Consider the following 20,210-nt stretch of genomic DNA (forward strand, 5'->3'; position numbering starts at 1 on the left):
TGCAAACATTACAGCCTTACACCTTCGTGATTTTGATTATATTCTTATTTCAGAATTTGCCCGATCCTCACTCTTTTCCTTCTGAGACAGGTGTTTGCAGGTATCTCCAGATTTTCTGGAAAGTTGCACGACCGAATGCCAAGGGGCAGCAATCTACACTTTTTACATTTTTTTCCCCAGTTTTGGTGGCATCTCTGGTGAAAGCAGCAGCCAGATCAGTGGCACCAGCAGGGAGGGTCGAGGTGTCGGTGGGCTGGAGTGGTAAGCGGGCACTATGGTCGGGGGCACAGACAGGCGTTACTGTGCCCCGCAAGTGAGATTCCAGGATGGCATCTTGCCTCCTTGATGCCAAGGTCGAGGATGCGTCTGAGTGGGCACCAGATACTGTGAAGAGGAAGGGTGGGCAGTCAAAGGTTGTGGCCCATACTGGTGTTAATGACTTTGCAGAAAGAGAGACGAGGACCTGCATAGGGAGTTCAGGGAGTTAGGGAGGAAGTTGAAAAGCAGGAGCTCGAGGGTCGTAATCTTGGAAATTACTTCCTGTGCCACATGCCAGTGAGGCTAGAAATAGGAAGATATTACAGTTAAACAGCTGGTGTAGGAGGGAGGGCTTTAGGTTTTGTGGATCACTGGGATGTGTTCTGGGGCAGGTGGAACCTGTGCACAAAGACAAGTGGAGGGGCATCAACATCCTGGCAGGGAGGCTTGTTAGTGCCACTTGGGAGGGTTTAAATGAATGTAGCGGGTGGGGGGTGGGCAGGAGGCAGAACAGTAGGTCAACAGGTAAAATGACGAGGAGGAGTCAGAGACTAGGCCAGTAAAGCTGAGAAGGACAGACAGGGAGACATCTCTAAACACAGCAGGATTGGTGGGCTGAGGTGTGTTTGTTTTAATGTGAAGAGTATCACAGGTTAGACAGATGAACTTACAGCTTGGATTAATACATATAATTATGATGTTGCAACTATTGCAGAGACTATAGAGGCTGACAAGGGGACAAGACCAGCAGCTTAATATTCTGGGATTTAGATGTTTGAGGCAAGATAGAGAGGGATGTAAAAGAGCTCAGGGAGTTGGCTTAGTGATAAGGGAGACTATCCCAGTTGTACTGAGGGTGGCAATCTTGGAGGGCCCACTCATCAAGACTGTATGTGTTGAGCTCCGGAATAGAAAGGATGCAATGGGATTGCACTACAAGCATCCCAATAGCCAGTGGGTAATAGAGGTACAGGGATTGGAATGATTGTGGAAAAATGTAAAAACAGTAGGGTGATTTTAACTTCTCCTATGGGGACTCACCTCGTGCCTGGGATTTGGATGGGGGAAATTTGTTAGGTGTGTCCATATTGTTTATTGAAACAAAATGCAAATAGTCCAATTCGGGAAGGAGCCAATGCTATACCTGATACGGGGGAATGAGCCTGGCCAGGTGATCGAAGTCTTACTGGGGGAGAAGTTTGGGAAGAGTGACCATAATTCTGTGAGCTTGAAGTTACTTATGAATAAGGATAAGAGTAGTCTGAGGGTGAAAGTATTAAATTGGGGAAAGCTAACTCCCAGAAACATGGATTGGGGGCAGGGCAATGTTTAAGGGTAAAATCCCCATCTGGCACATTGGAGACTTACAAAGACCAGTTGATTAGAGTTCAGGACCAGCATGTTCCTGTGAAAAGGAAGGATAAGGATGGCAAGATTTTTTAGATAACAAGAAAAATTGAGAGCTTGGTCAAAAAGAAAAGCAGGAAATAATTTAAACAAGGAATTAGGAGGGCTAACAGGGGCCATGAAATATATTTGGCAAACAAACTTAAGGAAAATCCCAAGGTGTTTTATATTTATTTAAGGAGTAGGATGGTAGCTCGGGAAACAGTCGATCCATTTACAGACAAAGGAGAGACTTTAGATACGGAGCCAGAGACGGTGGGTAAAGTCCTGGACAAATACTTTGCGTTGATACTAACAAAAGAAAAGGATATGGTGGATGGTGAGTCTCGGTAGGGATATGATGATATTCAGGGGCATGTCAATATGTAAAAGGTGGTGTTGGGCATTTTGAAAAGTGCTAAGGTCGACAAGTCCCCAGGATCTGATGGAATTTACCCCGGAATGCTGAGGGAAGCAGGTGAGGAAATTGCTGCGGCCTTGTATGAAATCTTTGTATCCTCTTTTGTCACAGGAGAGGTCCCAGAGGATTGGAGAATGGCCAATGTTGTTTCTTCATTTAAGAAGAGCAATAAGGATAATTAAGGAAATTACAAGCCAGTAAGCCTTGTGTCAGTGGTAGGTAAATTATTGGAGAAGATTCTTAGGGACAGAATTTACTCACATTCAGAAAAATATGGACTTGGCACCAATGACACAATGTGGACGACATAAAGATTGGGGGAAGCTGTGATAGTGAGGAGGATTCCCAGAGGATATAAATAAATTGGAGACTTAAGCAGAGAAATAAAGCTGATGGAGTTTAATCCAGACAAATGCGACATGATGCTTTTTGGGTGATTGACAGTTCCACAATTCCCTGAAAGTGGCAACACAAATGGATAAATTGGTCAAGAACACATATGGCATGCTTGCCTTCATGAGTCAAAACACAGGGTATAAAATTGGTAAGTCATGTTGCAGCTGTATAGAACTTTCGTTAGGCCACATTTAGAATATTATGGTTGCCACACAGCAGGAGGGCATGGAGGCTTTGGAGAGGATACAAAAATGGTTTACAAGGATGTTGCCCATTTTGGAGGATATTACTTCTGGGAAGAAGTTGAACAAACTTGGTTTGTTTTCACTTGAACGTCAAAGGATAAGGGGTGACCTGTTAGAAGTTTACAAAATGATGAGAGGTGTGGATAGAATGGATAGTTAGAGTCTTTTTCCCAGGGTAGAACATCGAACATAGAAAAGTACAGCACAGAACAGGCCCTTTGGCCCACGATGTTGAGCCGAGGTTTAATCCTAATGTAAAATATAGTAACTTAACCTACACACCCCTCAACTCATTGCTATCTATGTGCACATCCAGCAGTGGCTTAAACGTCCCTAATGACTCTGCTTCCACCACCACCGCTGGCAACGCATTCCATGCATTCACAACTCTCTGCGTAAAGAACCTACCTCTGATGTCTCCTTTATACCTTCCTCCTAATATCTTCAAACTAAGACTCCTCATGTCAGTCAATCCTTCCCTGGGGAAAAGTCTCTGGCTATTGACTCTATCGATTCCTCTCATTATTTTGTATACCTCAATCAGGTTTCCTCTCTTCCTCCTTCTCTCCACAGACAAAAGTCCGAGCTTATTCAACCTTTCTTTCTCAGGCAAGCCCTCCAGTCTAGGCAGCATCCTGGTAAACCTTCTTTGCACCCTCTCCAAAGCCTCTGTATCTTTCCTATAGTAGGGTGACCAGAACTGAACACAAAATTCCAAGTGTGGTCTCACCAGGGACTTGTAGAGCTGTAGCAAAACCTCGCGGCTCTTAAACTCGATCCCCCTGTTAATGAAAGCCAAAACACCATATGCTTTCTTAACAATCCTATCCACTTGGGCACTAACTTTGAGGGTAGAAATTTCAATTACTAGGGGAAATAGGTTTAAGGTAAAAGGGGGTAAAAGTTTAAAGGAGATGTGAGAGGCAGGTCTTTTTACACAGAGGCTGATAAGTGCTTGGAATGTGCTGCCAGAGGGGGTGGTGGAGGTGGATGCAGTAGCAACTGTTAAGAGGCATCTTGAAAGATATATGTATAGGTAGGAATAGAGGGATACAGACTGTGTAGAAGCAAAAGGATTTTAGTTTAAAAAGGCATCATGGTCCAGTGTAGGCTTGGTGGGCCGACAGGCCTATTCCTATGCTGTAACACTCTGTGTTATCCCATCCCCAAGCCAGCTCGCCTGGCCTCAACTCACACTGATTTGTTCCTTTTGAGATCAGATAGAGAATAACGTAATGTGGGTCAGACAAACAAGCCTTCTTCCTATCTCTCTAGGACAGCTGGTGACCAAGAATGCTAATGGGATAGAACGTCCTAACACACTGTACCACTGTGACCCATTGGATTCACTCGTGTCCAGCTGACCACCAGAGTTTGATGCATTCCCATGGAATTGGGCTCCATCAAAATACAAACCACGATAACAGGCGAAACACCAATAACCAATGGAAAATTTGGACCACAGTTCAGGAACCGGATCAGCACCACCTTCTTGAGGGGAGGGGAGAGGAATGGTATCGCAGCCAACAAGGCTCACATCCCATGACGAATAATGAAAGGAAAATAATATGACATGTGACAAAACTGTGAACGTTTGCTGTAAATGATTCTAAACCACATTGTGACAGGAGCATTTGACTTCAGAGTGGGAAAGGATGGTCTGATGGTTGACTGTGCACACTGAGAGATGATCCTCTTTCTAGTGTTTGTTCCTGCAGTGACAACCTCAACAGACAATAGTTACGACCCAATCGCTCCCCTGTGCCCATCTTTAGACCAACTGAGTAAATGATTTATGGGATTGGAGAATCTCCTTCAACCGTCATTAATAAAACAAATGAAGTCAAGTGTCAGAGCCCTATTTTTATTGAAGTACTTGCATCTTTATCATTAACAATACTGATGTCTGAAGGACTGCTCAGTATCAGAAAAATTCATTGTAAGTGATAAATTAACCACTTGCGCAGATCTGCAGGGTTTCGCAAGGTAGAGATCAATCATTAAGAAGTCAGTGGTTAGGAGAATCTCATATGCAACTTTTATGTAATGGATTTGACCCAGGTTTATATCACTAGCAGAGTTAACATATTTTATGGACTTGAGGAGATATAAGTTAAAAATCTGTAACCAAATGGAACTGACTGATTTGACTTAATGCCACTATTTAACTTTTCCCTGTCATTAATTATTATTCCTTAGCTACATTGTAGGAGGTGATGGATGGGTATTCTTCCACTATCTAAATAATGGGGGACATATCTGTCTTCATTAAAGAATCTATTGTAGTCAAAAGACTTTTTTCTCTGGTCAATGCTACAGTAATAGGCATTATGTTCAGTTAGGTTTTAGTGTGGCAGATCAAACAGAAATCTGAGTTCATGTAAGAATGTAGCAAACATTAGAAAGAAGGAATGATGCTGGCACTTTGGAAAAGGATCTGAGATGGAGTTCTGGGGCAAAGGGAATATTATGGCACCTTTCACTCATGAGAGGCAATGGGTTCATTTAAAGCCATTGCTATTTAACCCAAATCTGATATCATACTTAATTCAAATAACACAGGATATCACCATCCCAGTTGTTATGGACCAGAGCAGACCCCTCAAAATATTCTAAGAAGGTAGCCTAGACCCTAACATTTTCTTATTTTAAAGGTAGATGCGAAGTGCCATTTCCAGATGCAATGCAACTGGTCAAACTACTCGACATTAAACAAAACACAATTTATTTAAACAATTGTTAAAATATAAACTAAAGAAAGAGGAATTTACAATAACTTAACAATTGGAAAACATAACTGAATAATAGATACAGTACCCATTACTAATTAACAGTTCCAATATAGCAACATTCCACAAACGCAACCCTTGGCAAAAAGGCAAATTCAGACAGAAATTCTCACGTGGAATTCTCAAATCGAAGAGTAAAAAAAAAAATCAAGGACAAATTCAGAGAAAGTAGCAGCTAGGAGACATTCACTGAAGCTTCCAACTCTTTTGAGACCCCAAAGGCTTCTGCTTAAAACTAAACATAAAAACTAAAAAATCTGGAAAGCCTGGTCTGAGAGCTGGCCACACCCAGGCTGCTTCCATTGATCCAACTGTAAAAAAGTCCCCAAGACCTCACAAATCATTTACTTTCTCAGAGACAGCTCACCACGTTTGCCTTACAACCTCTCTTCAAAACAAACCAGCTCAAAATAACCTGTTAAAGTGACAGCATCCTTACACAGTTTAGTGTGCCCCTTCAAAGGAGACATGTCAGCGTGGAAAAGATAAAAACGATCAATTCAGTTGGTCAGTCACCAATTATTTGTCATTCTGAAACTCTAACAATCCACAAGTATGTTGCGCGTACGTACATCCTTATCTCACTGCTGAAGATACAAGCATTTTTTAATGATTATGTTTAATCAACCGGCCTAGTTCAACTGGATAGGTGTAAAAATCAGTCACAAATAAACACTTAAATAAAAGCAAAGTCCTGTGAATGTTGGAAATCCAAAACAAAAACAGAGAATGCTGGAGAAACTCAGAAGGTTTGGCAGCATTTGTGGAGAGAGAAACAAAATGTGGTGGAGGGAATGGATTTTGTGCCAACCAAGTGGGCTGCTTTGCCCTGGATTGTGTCAAGCCTTTTGAGTGTTGTTGGAGCTGCAGCCATCCAGGCATTTGGGGGTACCACATCAGACATGTATCTCGTAGATGGTGGACAGGCCTTGGGGAGTCAAGAGGTGAGTTACTTGCTGTAGGACTCCTTGCCTTTGACTTGCTGTTGTGGCCACTGTATTCACATGGCTAGTCCAGTTCAGTTTCTAGTCAATGGTAAACCCCAGGATGTTGACAGCGGGGGATTCAGTGATGGTGATACCATTGAATGAGAAGAGACAATGGTCAGATTCTGTCTTGTTGGAAACAAAAACAGAAACTTCTGGAAAAACTCAGAAGATCTGGCAGCATCTGTGGAGAAATCAAAGTTAATGTATCAGTTCCAGTGACTCTTCTTCAAATGGAATGGTGCTGACTATTATGCAATCATTGGCAAACGTCCCTAGTTTTGACCTTATGATGGAGGGAAGGTCATTGATGAAGCAGCTGAAGGTGGTTAGACCTAGGACACTACCCTGAGGAACTCATGCAGAAATGTCCTGGAGCTGAGATGACTGAGCTCCAACTATGATGACTACCTTCCTATGCATCAGGTATGACTTCAACCACCAGAGAGTTTCCCCTTGATACCCATTGATTCCAGTTTTGCCGGGGCTCCTTGATGCCACACTTGGCTGAATGCAGCTTTGATTCAAGATTAGAGTGGTGTTGGAAAAGCACAGCAGGTCAGGCAGCATCTGAGGAACAGGAAAATCGATGTTTCAGGCAAAAGTCCTTCATCAGGAATGAGCCCCACCTGAATGCAGCTTTGATACCAAGGGCTGTCACTCTTCCCTCCCCTCTGGAATTCAGCTCTTTTGTCCATGTTTGAACCAAGGCTGTAATGAGGTCAGGAGCTGAGTGGCCCTGGAGGAACCTAAACTGGGCATCACTGCTGAGCAAGTGCTGCTTGATAGTACTGTCAATGACACCTTCCATCATATTCCCAATGGTAGACTGACAGGGCGGTAATTGGTTGAACAGATTATCTTGCTTTTTATGTACAGGACATACTTTGTCAATTTCCACATTGTCGGATGGATGTCTATTTTGTAGCTATACTGAAGCAGCTTGGCTGGGGGAGCGACAATTCTGAAGTACACATTTTCAGCTGAAATGTTGTCAGTGTCCACAGCATCTGCAGTATCCAGCATCGCAAGCCACTTCTTGATGAGTGGAGGGAATTGAATAAGCTGAAGACTGGCCTGTGTGATGCTGGGGACCTCTGGATGAGACTAAAATGGATCATCCAGTTAGCACTTCTGACTGAAGATTTGTTGCCAATACTTCCACCTTGTCTTTTGCACTGGTGTGCTGAGCAAGCCCAATACTGAGGAAGGATCTGCTTGGGGAGCCTCATCTTCCAGTGAGTTGTTTGACTGTCCACCATCATTCGTGACTGGAGGTGTGGCAGGACTGCAGAGCTTAGATCTGTTCTGTTGGTTGTGGAATCACTTAGCTCTGTCTACCACTTGCTGCTTATGCAGTTTGGCAAGTCTCGTGGCTTTACCAGCCTCAACACAGTGACATTTTTAGGCATGTGTGGTGTTGCATCTGGCTTGCCCTGCTATACTCTTCAGTGAACATAGCAGAGTCATTTCTCTGAATGTTGTAAGTAAATTAAAATTAGATTTTTATAACTATGCGACATGGCAATTCCTCCTGATGCCAGATGCAAATGAATGGATTTTATTGAATTCAATTTCACCCCTTGCCATTAAACATGCAATTAAAGAGTTTTTAAGTAGCAATTTCTGTGTTTTGGAGCAGCACAAATGATTACAGCCATTCTAACAACTGTACTAATGTGATATAAGTACCTCCTCAGGATCACAGCATCAATTATCAAAGAATTTCCTGTATCATTATAATTATTTTAAATATTAGTCTTAAACTTGGCATGGAATATTGATCATTATTTCACCGAATGACAGACTATTGCAAGACAGAGGAGATGATCCAATCCATCACATCTGCATTGGCGCTCCCTTTGAGTATTTCACTTCAGACCCCTCTTCAGCTTTTCCCCTATAACGTTTCCCCACTGCTCCTTTTTGAAGAACAATCTAAAGGCCTCCTGAATTACATCAAGTGAACTTTCCATTGCCACACTATCAGGTCGCCCATTCCCGACTCACTGCATCTCGTTTTAGTTTCTTCTGCCAACTCTTGTGTCCTCTGTTCTTGAACCTTTGATGATTGGAAATGGTTTTGACCTCTCTGAACTGTCCAGACCCCTTACAATTTTAAGTACCTCTATCAGTTCTCCTGTCAACCTTCTCTCTTCCAAGAAGGACTGCTCCAATCTATTTTTTGGAACTTCTAGGCTGCTGGGAAATGCTATTTCAGTCTCCTCCACAGGATCACTGATATTAGTCTTCAGCTGATTCGATTCACTCCACGTGATATCAAGAAATGGCTGGAGGCACTTTTGCCAAGGTTTCAACATGGTTTCTTTTTAAGTGGCATGTTTCAAATTAAAGTGGGAATTAAATCCCTCTTTGTGACCAGATATCATAGACATGTAGACAGATGAGCTTATACGCTCATGAGGCAGAAATATCTTTGCACAAGGATTGGGGGCAATCATGGAGTCACTATCCTATTTCAGACTTTCTATCAACACTCACTTCTTTCCTTGTTTGAACGTGGTCTGTCTGACACAAATTCACTTGAACGAAGGAGCTGCTCACCACTGAATGGAGAAGATTTGCAAGGGAGAGAGTAGTCACTTGGGTGAAAAGAAAGTAACTAAAAGAAACCTCGTACTCATAATTACAATGTTTTTCTTTACTGTAAAATTCAGGACAGCTAATCACAGGTAACCCTTAATCACAGAGAATGCAGAAAATAAAGTTCTGCTGCAATAATGGAGAGAATGAGACAGCATCAAGTTTCCATCAGGGAGCATTCATCAGAATTATATAAGCCATAGTTGGTCTCACTGCTGGAGTAATCAAAGGCAAGTATTAGTCATCATATTACTTTCTTAGTCACCAGGATAGGCTTGAAGTTAAATTAAATCAGTGAATTTCAGTGTCAAAATCCAGCAATTCCCCAGGCATATTGCTGTGGGATCATTCTCACCACAAAGACCTCAAGGAGAAAGGAAAATGGGTCATTATGATGTAATAAATTTAGGATTTCATAGCATTGAATCTGTACCAACGTAGTTTTGGCAAAAACAGAAGACAAACATCCAATTATTCATCTCTTTCTGTTCAATAGTTAAGGAATATTTATGGTCTATGCAATAGGCACATACCTTCCAGTCATCGGTATAAAAATCCAAAATGGAAATTTTGTGCAGGCTATTGATGCAAGCAATAGCTCTATGATCAAATGAAAATACAATGTCCTTTTTAATGTAAAAGTTCCTAGTAATTTATTATCAGACAGAGCTGATCCAAATGTAGACATATTTTAACTTTCTAAACGTTAGACCACTGCTGGATTCATAGAACCATACAATGTGGAAACAGGCCCTTTGGCCCAACAAGTTCACACTAATCCTTCAAAGAGTAACCAGATAAATTCCCCTACCCTATTTTTACCCCTGACTAATGCACCTAAGCTACACATCCCTGAACACTATAGGCAATTTGTCATGGCCAATTCACCCTAACCTGCATATCTTTGGATTGTGGGAAGGAACTCATTCAGACACAGGGAGAATATACAAACTCCACACAGACAACCACCTGGAATCGAACCTGGGTCCCTGGCACTGTGAGACAACAGTGCTAGCCACTGAGCCACCATGCCACCCATGTTGTGCTATGATAATTCGAGCAATCAGTTTACTCAAACAATGAAGCCCAGCGATTGTTTCATTCATTAACAGTAAAACTGAACTTAATAAATCCAATTTACCCAAGGAACGTCCCCTCACTTCTTCAATCCCATGACACTGAACTGTGTTAAAAACACACTCAGTGTCCCATCCTCATGTTCTGAGCTTCTCTTGAGGAAATTAAGAATAAGGCCTGCTACTAGCAACAGTTTGGACACTACTGTGTCCTTTAGTACACCAAACTTGAGTCAGGACTTGTTTGATGGCTGTCTTGACCCTGGTCAGAAGATCATGATTTAAACTCTATGGAGGGTGCTAACTGTGAAGAGAGGTTGAGTAGATTTGGATTATTTTCATTAGAAAGATGGAGGTTGAGGGGCGACCTGATTGAGGTCTACAAAATCATGAGAGGTGTAGACAGGGTGGATCGCAAGAAGCTTTTCCCCAGAGTGGGGGACTCAATTACTAGGGATCACGAGTTCAAGGTGAGAGGGGAAAAGTTTAGGGGAGATATACGGGGAAAGCTCTTTATGCAGAGGGTGGTGGGGGTCTGGAATGTGTTGCCAGCAGAGATAGTAGAGGCGGAAACGATAGTGTCATTTAAGTTGTATCTAGACAGATACATGAATGGGCAGGGAGCAAAGGAATACAGACCCTTAGAAAATAGGCAGCAGATTTAAATAGAGGATCTGGATTGGCGCAGGCTTAGAGGGCCGAGGGGCGTATTCCTGTGCTCTAAAACCTTCTCCAAAACTCTAAACCCATAAAATCCTTCCATTTTCCCCTTGTCCTTCTAGGTCATGGGTTTGGAAGATGCCATCAAAGGAACTTTGGTCAGTTGCTGCAGTGTATGTTTCAGATGGGACACGGTGCTATCAATCACAGTGTATTGGTGGTGAAGGGAGTGAATAGTGAAGGTGGTGGATGGGGCAGGAAAATCAAATGGGCTGCTTTGTGTTGAGTTCCTTGAGTGTGCATGGAACTACAGGAGGTGGGAGAGATACTAAACAAATATTGCACTGTGGAGAAAGACATGGTGGTGAGAAAACTCAGGGAAATCATTACTGATGTCTTGAAAACAGTCCACATTACAGAAGAGGAGGTGCTGGAGGTCTTTGAAAACATACAGGTAGATAAATCTCCATCACCTGATCAAGTGTGTCCCAGGACATTGTGGGAAGCTAGGGAAGAAATTATGGGGCCTCTAGCAGAGATATTTTTCTCATCTACAGCCATGGCTGGAGGATTGGATGGTGGCCAATATTGTGTCTTTATTTAAGAAAGGTTGTAAGGAGCCTGGGAACTATAGACCGGTGAGTCCAACATCGGTTGTGGGTAAGTTGTTGGAGGGCATTCTGAGAGGTAAGATTTACATGCATTTGGAGAGGCAGGTACTGATAAGGAATAGTCAGCATGGCTTTGTGCGAGGGAAGTTGTGTCTTACAACCTTGAGTTTTTTGAGGACATAGCCAAAAAGACAGATTAGGGCAGACAATTATCCATGGACTTTAGTAAAGCCTTTGACAAGGTTCCGCATGGTAGGCCGATTAATAAAGTTAGGTCACATGGGATTCAGGGAGAGCTTGCCAATTGCATACAAAAGTTAGCTTGATGGCAGGAGATAGAGGGTGGTAGTAAAGAGTTGTTTTTCGGATTAGTGTGGCCAGCAGTGTTTTGCAGGGATCGTGCAGTGTCCACTGTTGTTTGTCATTTATATAAACAATTTGGATGAGAAATTAGGAAACATGGTTGGTAAGTTGCAGCTGACACCAGAATTGGTGGTATAGTCGACAGTGAAGGTTATCTAAGATTCCAAGGGGATTTTGATCAATTGGGCCAATGGGCTAAGGAATAAAAGATGGAATTTAAGTTGGATAAATGCAAGGTATTTTGGTGAAATGGCAAGACTTATAAAGATAATGGTAGGGCCCTACATAGTGTTGTCAAACAGAGAGACCTAGGGTTTCAGCGACATTGTCGAATCGCAGGTAGACAGAATGGTTAAGAAGGCATTTAGCATGCTTGCCTTCATTGCTCAGACTACGAACTATAGGAGTTAGGATGTCACGTTGAGGTTGTACAGGATGTTGGTGAGGCCAATTTTGGAGAACTGTATATGTACTGGTCACCCTGCCATAGAAGGGTTATTAAACTGGAGAGGGTGTGGAAAAGATTTACCTGGATGATGGTGAGAATAGAGGAGTTTAGTTATAAGGAGAGGCTGGATTGGCTGGGACTTTTTTCACTGGAATGAATGAGGTTGAGGGGTGAAAATAATGACTGCAGATGCTGGAAACCAGATTCTGGATTAGTGGTGCTGGAAGAGCACAGCAGTTCAGGCAGCATCCAAGGAGTAGCAAAATCAACGTTTCGGGCAAAAGCCCTTCATCAGGAATAAAGGCAGTGAGCCTGAAGCGTGGAGAGATAAGCTAGAGGAGGGTGGGGGTGGGGAGAAAGTAACATAGAGTACAGTGGGTGAGTAGGGGAGGGGATGAAGGTGATAGGTCAGGGAGGAGTGGGTGGAGTGGATAGGTGGAAAAGGAGATAGGCAGGTAGGACAAGTCCGGACAAGTCATGGGGACAGTGCTGAGCTGGAAGTTTGGAACTAGGGTGAGGTGGGGGAAGGGGAAATGAGGAAACTGTTGAAATCCACATTGATGCCCTGGAGTTGAAGTGTTCCGAGGCGGAAGATGAGGCGTTCTTCCTCAGGCATCTGGTGGTGAGGGAGTGGCGGTGAAGGAGGCCCAGGACCTTCATGTCCTCGGCAGAGTGGGAGGGGGAGTTGAAATGTTGGGCCATGGGGTGGTGTGGTTGATTGGTGCGGGTGTCCTGGAGATGTTCCCTAAAGCGCTCTGCTAGGAGGCGCCCAGTCTCCCCAATGTAGAGGAGACCGCATCAGGAGCAACGGATACAATAAATGATATTAGTGGATGTGCAGGTAAAACTTTGGATGTGGAAGGCTCCTTTCAGGCCTTGGATAGAGGTGAGGGAGGAGGTGTGGGCGCAGGTTTTACAGTTCCTGCGGTGGCAGGGGAAAGTGCCAGGATTGGAGGGTGGGTTGTAGGGGGCCGTGGACCTGACCAGGTAGTCACGGAGGGAACGGTCTTTGCGGAAGGCGGAAAGGGGTGGGGAGGGAAATATATCCCTGGTGGTGGGGTCTGTTTGGAGGTGGCGGAAATGTCGGCAGGTGAGTTGGTTTATGCGAAGGTTGGTAGGGTGGAAGGTGAGCACCAGGGGCGTTCTGTTCTGTCAAGGTGGTTGTTAAATTCCCAACAGTTCAGCATATTTCTGCCTGACATGCAGAACAGGCTGAACAGAATGTAGGAACTGGATGGAATTATCAGGACTACAGTAAGTTCTCAGACTATTTTCGATCATTGAAAGGCATCCATCCCTATGTCCCTTTTTCTTTTCCTCATTCTCCCAGTTTTGTTTCCATTTCAGATGTCGAGTCCTCAAACTTCTGAAAGGTAAGGATGCTTCTCCCTTTTCAATACCACTTTCTGTCTTGGACTATCAAAACATTAGCTAGAGCCAGAATCTTCCACAAGTGGTTTATTCAGCCAGTTGACTAATGATTGGCTTAGTATGACCAGAACCAGTTGTGACACAACTTTAAGTGACTAATTAAGGTCACTGTGACTGGATAGGAAATAACATTGTCTTGCCACGCCATCCAAAATTAAAATTAAAGAACAATTTTCCTCTGGATGCAGGCGTATTCCTCAAATCGGAGAAAGTGAGGACTGCAGATGCTGAGTTCAGAGTCGAGATTGTGGTGCTGGAAAAGCACAGCAGGTCAGGCAGACAGCATCCGAGGAGCAGGAGAATCAACATTTAGGACTTAAACCCTTCATCAGGAAATGAAGAGCTTATGTCCGAAACGTTAACTCTCCTGCTCCTCGGATGCTGACTGACTTATTATGCTTTTCTAACACCACACTCTTGACCCATATTCCTCAAATCAGTTTCAATGAGGGTCTATGTTGGCTCAGCATTTTCATAACTAACTTCTTAATTGTGAAAAACACTCCTGAAACCATGGTTTTCCATTATTTGGGAACATTTAAGAAATAAAGAAACTATTTATTCATCTATGAGATGTGGGCCCTACTGGTTGGGCCAGTATTTGTTGCCTAGAGGACAATTCAGAATCAACAACATTGTTGTGGGTCTGGTGTCACATGGGCAGACCAGTTAAGGATGGCAGATTTCCATCCTTAACGGATATTAGTGAACCCAATGGGTTGATAGTGGTTACATGGTCACCACCAGGTTAGCTTTTTATTGGATTCAAATCTCACCACTTGCTATGATGGCACTTGAACCTTTGTCCCCAGAATATTTGAAACAAAAACAGAAGTTGCTAGAGAATCTCAGCAGGTCTGAGAGCATCCATGGAGAGAAAGCAGAGTTAACGTTTTGAGTTTGATGACCCTTCTTCCGACTCCCAGAATATTTACCTGAGCTTTGTGAATTGCTACTCTAGCAACAATGCCATCACATCACCTCCTTAACCAAGGCATTTCCCACAACAGACACGATACTACCATAAAATCTCTTACAAACTGATTGACTAAATATTCAAATAATTACTCAGTCATGTCCACTGACTGATTTCAAGATGTGTCACCAAAGTGTTGCCAACTGAGTAAAACTTGGTCACAGGGGAGGAGCCTTCCAAAGGAGATCAAGAGTCAGAGACATTTATAGAATCTCTACAGTGTGGAAGCAGGCCACTCAACCCATCCAGTCTATGCCAACCCTCCGAAAAGCATCACACCCAGTCCCACCAATGCTACATCCCTGCATTTCCCATGACTAACGCACCTAACCTACACATCCCTACACACTTGGGCAATTCACCTAACCCGTACATCTTTGGACTGTGGGAGGAAACTGGAGCACTCAGAGGAAACCCATAGAGGTACAGGGAGAATGTGTAAACTCCACACAGTCGCCCAAGATCGGAATCAAACGTGGGTCCCTGGCACTGTGAGGCAGCAGTGCTCACCTCTGAGCCACTGCACCACCCCAAATGTACAAAGGAAATCGCAGCATTCACAGCCTCAGCAGCTAAAGGCAGAGCCACCAATATTAGAGTGATGAGAACCAGGAGCACGTTGGCAAAGGCAATTTCATTCAGCGTAACAGGTTCAGGAGGACCAGGACGAGGGAGAGAGTCACAATCTTGTGTAATGTAAGAGATAACTCTCTGACAGGTGGTGTCCATAAAGACCATCCACTCTGACAATGTCACATGGACTTGTGGGCACAACAGCTGAGCATCTTGGAGGACTGAACCGTAACATTGAGATCCTCCTCAGAGTTACTTCACCAACACTAATCATCTCAATGTAACCTGTCACCAGTTGCTAACAATGTATTAACTATACCTTGTTAACTGCAAGAGACTCCCCAAATTAGATCAGGAAGTGGTTTTGCCCCACACTAGACCAAGCAGGCTGTGTAACTCCCTACAATTGCAGGGTAGGCGATGGCCTAGTGATATTATCGCTGACTGTTAATCCAGAGACCCAGGGAATGTTCTGGAGACAATAAATATCTGGTATTAAGAATCTAATGATGAGCATGAATCTATTGTCAATAGTTGGAAAAACCCATCTGGTTCACTAATGTCCATTAGGGAGGGAAACTGCCATCCTTACCTGGTCTGGTCTACATGTGACTCCAGACCCACAGCAATGTGGTTGACTCTTAACTGCATTCTGGGCAAATAGGGATGGGTAATAAATGCTGGCCTCGCCAGTGATGCCCTCATCCTAATAAAGAATAAAGAGCTTGGAAAGGGTGAATGGAGGAGATTACATTAGGCTCCGCCCAATCTGATGACATCACACAGTCTTGTGAGGAGAGTCCAAGGAGGTAGCTGTAGACCCTGAGGGCTGAGACATAACAGCTCTGGCTCCTGTTTGTCTGAGCAGTAATGCCTAAGTAGCCAATGAAGATGATGCAATATTGGCTGAGTGATAGGAATTTGAAAGTAACCATGAATGGATGTATTTTCAAGCTGAAGGTTCAGACCAACCTCAAACCCATAAAACTATCTAAGGCTTCTAAATAAAGTGTTCCCTTCAACATTACAATGCAAAATTATCTTTATTCAGATCACTCCACAGCGCTATGATTGGTGATGACTCACTCCAGTCAAACCTACAAAATAAGCACAAACTTTCCATTCAGGTAAAAAAAAACAATTCCAGACACTGTTACTCACGGTCTGTTTCCTAGTTAATTTGGATCACAGCAATGTTGAAAAGGCCAACATGCTAACCCATTACTGAACACACTGTTGTGTGGTGTTCACTTAACTTCAAGGGGTCAGTTAGCTTAGTTGGTTGGATGACTGGTTTGCATAAGGGTCTGGAAGAGATGACTCTGATAGGGGGTGTCCATAAAGACCACCCACTCTGATAATGTCACATGGACTTGTGGGCACAACAGCTTAGCATCTTGGAGGACTGAACCATAACATTGAGATCCTCCCCAGAGTTACTTCAACAATACTAATCATCTCAATGTAACCTGTCACCAGTTGCTAGCAATCCAGGGTTCAAATCCTGCAATGTCTGAGGTTACCATGAAGGACTCTTGTTCTAAATCTCTCCTCTCACCTGAGGCACGATGACCCTCAGATTAAATCATCACCAGTCATCTCTCGCTCTGTCTGATGAGAGAGCAGCTGTATGGTTTTGTAAGACCATGGTGACTAAATGTAAAAGATGATCTCCAAAAACACATAAACGCAACTATAATCAGTTACTTTACTCTTGCAACCCATTTACTTACAAACACTCTAAATCCCTAATGAAATTTCCTTGTCAGGTTGTTATGCTAAATTTTCTTTGAATTTAAAATTACTATGGAGAAAAAGAGCATTTGTACAGTAATGAGAGGAAGGTCCAGTTGAGTATGTTCTCTCAAGGTTTTGTGCATGTGGCAGCACTTACAAATCCCCTCATTGGAAAAACACTTGGTCTTGAAACATTTGTAGATACGGGCAATAGAGGCAGCCAAACGTTGTAGTGATTGGTGTATACAGTTTACCAAAGAATACAAATAACCAGTTTGTTAATGTGTAGTTCGGTCATAATCCTGTAAAGAGGGTACTGGTTTCAATTTTAATTGCCCTTGCCCAGTGATAATTGGGCGTGAGAGGGGTTAATTTGAGGCTGAGTCCACCCATTGATCTATGTGTTCACTCTGAAATATTCCCATCAATAATTCACATCACACCATGGCAGGCAAAGACCTGGTATCAATTAAAAAGTCGAGAGTGTGGCCCTGGAAAAGCACAGCAGGTCAGGCAGCGTCCAAGAAGCAGGAGAATCGACGTTTCAAGCATTAGCTTTTCATCACTATTTCTGATGAACGGCTTAAGCCTGAAACGTCGATTCTCCTGCTCCTCGGATGCTGCCTGACCTGCTGTGCTTTTCCAGCACCACACTCTTCAACTCTAATCTCCAGCATCTGCAGTCCTCACTTTCTCCTATATAATTAAGAAGTGGCAGCTGAGGATAGCATCAGTGCTGCACTAATGTAATCTCAGTGAGGATGACACCAAGAGTCAACAGGGGAATATAGACAGGTTAAACAAGTGGGTAAAAGCCCAACAGATGGAATATAATGTGAAAAAATATGAAGCTACATACTTTGGCAGGAAGAAGAGAAGCTGACTATTATTTAAATGGAGAAAGACTGCAGAAAGCTACAAAACAGAGGGATTTGGAAATACTTGTCCATGAATTATGAAACGCTAGTGTCCAAGCTCAACAGATAATAGGAATAGCAAATGGAATATAGCCTTCTTTGAAAGGGAATGGAGTATAACAATATGGAGGTCTTCCAAAAACTATACTAACCACGAGTCAAAATACAGATGGAATACTGTGAACAGGTTTGGGGCCTTTATCTCAGGAAGATATTGGAGGCATTGAAGATAGTCCAGAGAAAGTTCACTACCCTGATCCCAGGTATGGAGGGATTGTCTTATGAGGAGAGGTTCAGTGGGTTGGGTTTGTACTCTTCGGAGTTTTGAAGACTGAGAGGCAACCTTACTAAAGCATGCAAAACTCTTCGGGGACTGACAGAGTAGATGGGGAAAGTTGTTTAGGGAGCGTCTAGGACCAGAGGGTATCATCTCAGAGGAAAGGGTAGCACATTTAAGACTGAGATGAGGGGGAGTTTCTTCTCTTGGAAGAGAGTGAATCTGCAGAATCCTTTACCACACAGGGCTGTCGAGGCTCGGTCATTAAGGCTGAGAGAGATTTTTAATCAGTGAGGGAATCAGGGTTATGGAGAAAAGGTAGGAAAGTGGAGTTGAGGATTATCAGATCAGCCCCATGATCTCACTTCATGTTGGAGCAGACTCGATTGGCCGAATGGCCTATTGCTGCTTCTATGTCTTATGCTCTTAACACGGTGGTACACAACAGCCAGTCAGGAGAGGCCAAAGAAACAATTTGCAGGATCCAATATGTCTAGATAATGGTGCTGATTTTCCATGGTGAGGTGATTAGAATTGTTTGAACTCAGCATTGGGTAAAAACTGTTTGCATTATCAGCCTTGACTTTTCTGTCATCTATATATACAATTCTTGCTTTGACAAGGAGGGGTGGGGTTGTCTTGTCCTGATGGAATCACCCCCCACATCCTCGTGCACCCCCTTCCCCACTCCGCTGAAAAGAGGTTGCCTGGACCAGCTGCCTTAATGCAGTGGGCACCCCATCCATCCCCTTCACATTCTTATCCATGGAGCAGCTTCCCGTTGAGGGGAGTGCATCAGAGAACCTTCCCGGCACAGCTCCCCCGCCCCAATTCTCCCAGACGCTCTCCCTCAAAGCCATCACCACAGAAGGAATTCTGACCAGAGGTGGTGAATTCACTCTCCTGGAGCAGAGGGAAACCAGAAAACCCAATTCACCAAACGATTCATCTAGAACAGGGCTTCTCAAAATCAGGGTGGAGACCCCCACAAGTGATCAGAGTCAAGAGCTTATGCCCGAAATGTCGATTCTCCTGCTCCTCAGTTGCTGCCTAACCTGCTGTGCTTTTCCAAGAGCCAAACTTTCTGACTCTGATCTCCAGCATCTGCAGTCCTCACTTTCTCCTCCCCCGCAAGCAATTCTAACTATCCTAGAATCTTGATAGTGTGGAAGTAGGCCATTCAGCCCATCAAGCACACACCCACCCTCTGACGAGCATCTCATTCAGACCTATCCCATCCCTGTAACCCTGCATTTTCCATGGTTAACCCATCTAGCCAGCCCATCCCTGGACAGTATGCACAATTTAGCATGGCCAATCCATCTAACCTAGACATCTTTTGACTGTGGGAGGAAGCCAGAGCAATCCCCACACAGACACGGGGAGAATGTGCAAACAATCACCTGAGGCTGCAATCGAATCCGCGTTCCTGGTGTTGTAAGGCAGCAGTGTTAACTGCTGAGCCACCGTGCCACACCTATGGACAAGCACTGTTGCAATAACAGCTTCTATGGATCTCTGACAGAGTTTGTATAGCTGTATTCCCACTCCCAAAGACCTTCGCTCTCACAATTCACATTGTGACAATTTTCAAGTCCCCAAACAGGGGGCCGGGGTGGGGTGGGGGATGGTCACAGGGAGGAAACATATTGAGGAGCACTGAGTTAAAACGAATATTCCAAATTCCATTTGTGTGCTTCGCTAGGGGCAGCTCCATACCGGGGGGGGGGGGGGGGGGGGGGGGGGGGGGGGGAGGAGATGGGGATGCTCAACATAATAAAATCCCTCCTGACTGATCGAACCCGAACTAACTCTATTTTCTTTCTTGGGGAAAGAGCTAAACCATTTTGTCGTGGTCTGATTTCAGATCTCCAATTTGAACACATTACACTCAATTACACTATCAGATCTGACCTTTCCCATCTGGAAGTGTTTTAGATTATATTGAAAATAATTTACCAACTAATTATTTTGCTAATGTGCCCAGCAAAATTAGAACTGAAGCTTTTTCTTCCCGTGAACAGCGTGATTTGGGATACATTAACATTTCTCTTCA

The 20,210-nt window shown here is 43.7% G+C and overlaps 1 protein-coding gene across 4 annotated transcripts in view; it reads right to left on the minus strand.

Annotated features, from left to right (window-relative positions):
- The window catches only part of hpse2 (heparanase 2), a 346,963-nt gene that overhangs the window by 78,200 nt on the left and 248,553 nt on the right, over positions 1 to 20,210 (minus strand). The window lies entirely within an intron of this gene.

The sequence above is a fragment of the Chiloscyllium punctatum genome, chromosome 38, assembly GCF_047496795.1.
Source record: "Chiloscyllium punctatum isolate Juve2018m chromosome 38, sChiPun1.3, whole genome shotgun sequence".
In the NCBI taxonomy this organism is placed as follows: Eukaryota; Metazoa; Chordata; class Chondrichthyes; order Orectolobiformes; family Hemiscylliidae; genus Chiloscyllium; species Chiloscyllium punctatum.